The sequence below is a fragment of the Papaver somniferum genome, chromosome 4, assembly GCF_003573695.1.
Source record: "Papaver somniferum cultivar HN1 chromosome 4, ASM357369v1, whole genome shotgun sequence".
NCBI classification, from domain to species: Eukaryota; Viridiplantae; Streptophyta; class Magnoliopsida; order Ranunculales; family Papaveraceae; genus Papaver; species Papaver somniferum.
Genome location: NC_039361.1, coordinates 159,336,412 through 159,339,291, shown reverse-complemented (window position 1 = coordinate 159,339,291; position 2,880 = coordinate 159,336,412).

Below are 2,880 nucleotides of genomic sequence, written 5' to 3'. Positions count from 1 at the left end.
TATAAGTTACTTCTTTCGTCAGCACACGTTGGCTGGGTGTTAACCTTGGGGTTGTTGCTACAAATAGGATTTCATTTATTATTATACTTGGAGTAGTATATTGATCAATGAAGTGATCGATCATTAGTCCAACCACGACATCTTTGTTTGTAACCCAATTATTTTGTTGATCTTGAAGTTGTTGGATGTTATTGCAGCTTCGGTGGATTGTTGCTTTGATGTGTAAGAATATGGTGTTACGATTGCCCGGTTGTATCCATTGAATTCTTGATCTTTGTTTCCAATAAGTTTTGTGGCAGTCAAGTAACGTCATGTGTTGTTCTCTGAATTGTTTTTCACGGAGTTTCCAATATGTTAAACCATTGCCAGTATGCGTGGCGCATTGATGTTGTGCCATTTTGATTTGCGTTGTTGATTTCTTGATCATAGTGGAGAGGTGGCAGAAAGTTTCCTTGTTCCAATCGGTAAGGATTTCGCTGGTTGAAATAAGCTTGAGTTGCAAATTCAATGCTTGTTCTGAATCAGGAAGCTTGGTCCAAGCCAAATTCACCACTTATTATAGTTATAGGTGGTTAATCCATAAGTGTTAAAACTTATAGTTTTTTCTCCCTTGCCATTTGATGACGATAGTTGTGAATAACGACTGTTATAACATTTTAGAAGAAGGTTTCAATGATTGAAATGTAGAGTTGAGATTACGTAACCAACTATGGATATAAGCATATATAGTATGTTAGCACATTATTGTATAAATCTATGTGCCGGAAACCAAGTGTGTGCATACGGTATTGGTGAAGGAGACAGGTTGGGTACGCGTACCAGCGGAAGTTTTCAAACCGAAAATTTCTGCTGAGTTTGTAAGTTTGCAAACTGTTAAACTAGTCACCTTCAGGAAATCTCATTGACAAACTTTGTCTTGTTCACCTGTTAGAAACCAGACAGAAGAACCATAAAATCGTAAAAACAGAGCAAGGCAAGCTAATGACACCAACACTACCATTTATTGATAACATTGGATCAAAGATCCAATACTCAAAACATCCAAAAAAAATATCTCTGGGAGATAGCTAATATCCAAACAAAGCAAAATCTAAACTAAAACATAACCAAATAAACAGAGCAAATGCAGGAAGTTTCATAGGTCTCACTTGAAAGCAAACAAAGAGCTAGGGTGTTGAGTGGATACTTCCATTGTTGATGTCTCGGGTGGAGATGTCGTTGGATGCTCAGAAGCTAGATCGAATTCGACGGCTCATGATGGAACAGGTTTGGGTCTTGGGTATTGGATTTTATCTCTTGAAAGATCTTCTTTTAGTCCCATCTCTGTTCTCCAAGCTAATATCTCAAACCCACGCCTAGCTTTAGCGCTCTTGCAAACAACATTCTTCACTTGTGGATGAGGTGCAAACAACATTCTTCACTTGTCATCTCTCTTCCGTTGTCACCAATTCTCCGCTTATTTTGGCTCCTTAATTCTTCCAAGCTTTATTTAGTACCTAAAAACACAAAATTAATTAGTACAAGTATTTATTCTTGAAAAAAATGAAAATACAGAATTTGGGATAATATATGATTTTAAAGCGCAAAAGATGAGTTAAATGCCAATAAAAAGGTGTAGAAATATGCACTATTTGGCACTCATCAAATACCCCCAAACCTGAATTTTACTTGTCCTCAAGTGAAACAGAAATTAGGAAATCCTAACTATACCACTGTTGTTGTTCTATCGAATGCATTTATGCACTAAGCCTTTAAACCCCTAGGTGTCCCTAGTGGACGAGTTGTAGTCTCGTGAGGGTTTACCAGAGGTGTACCCACAAAACTTTCTCCAACTTCAGAGCGTAATAGAGTCCTAAGCATCCAAGGAGCTATGAGGACATAGAGTTTCTGCATGCTAGTAACACGAAGTTAGAAATACCAAAGAACGCATTCTCATCCTTAAGAGTTGAGCGAGAAATAACCATACCATATGAAAGAATTCGGGTTCGAGAGTGATCACAAGCCTCGACTTCTGCCTCACCAATAGGGTTTTATGATAATTGCACTCAAAAAGACCGCTTTTTTAATCTCTCATGTGTGCATACAGGAATAAAGAGAGAAATCCTGCACATGTTGAATGATTGGAAGGAGAACCTTCCGAAATAATTTCTGGAGACTCCACAGAATTGTGGACAAAAAAGAATCGTTTTCTGATGATCTCTAAGAAAGGAAATCAATCATTAGCAAGGAACTCAGGCAAGTCTCATTCCATGTCTATGTCATTTATTTTCTCACATGTTATCCTAGCATGGGGACTCAATTCTTCTAGCTACTAGACGTTATGAATGGTAGTTGCACCGCATTAGTATTTTACCAAGTGGTTGAATCTGACGTTTCTCTGAATCGAGCATTGAGACATTCATTATTGAGATGACGTCAAAGCATGGAAAATAACACTTTGAGCGTTTCTCCATAGCCTTGAAGGAGTGTTCATGTGTGCCATAAAATCAAAAAGCTCTAATATCTGCACAAGTGTTGAATCCCACTACCGCAATGAAAAGATGCTGAATCATTAGAAGATAGTTTGGGCCGAGACGATCAAACCTAAGACATGCTCAACGCTCAAGCATCTAAGAAGCCCTCAAATCGTACTCCCAATCAAAGAGTACACCTTCGATAATGGCGACTCTGGCTTCAACACAAATACCTCGACACTTATTCAACACCAACACGATCAAAGTGTAGCTGAACTAGAATTAATAAGTCTTCATTATCTTATGATAAGACTTCTAAAGTAAATGCAACATCATTCATCCATGGATACACAAACTCCTTCAACATACACCGGGGACTTGATCTTATTGGAATTTGCAACCTGATGTGATTTCATGAAACTTCATC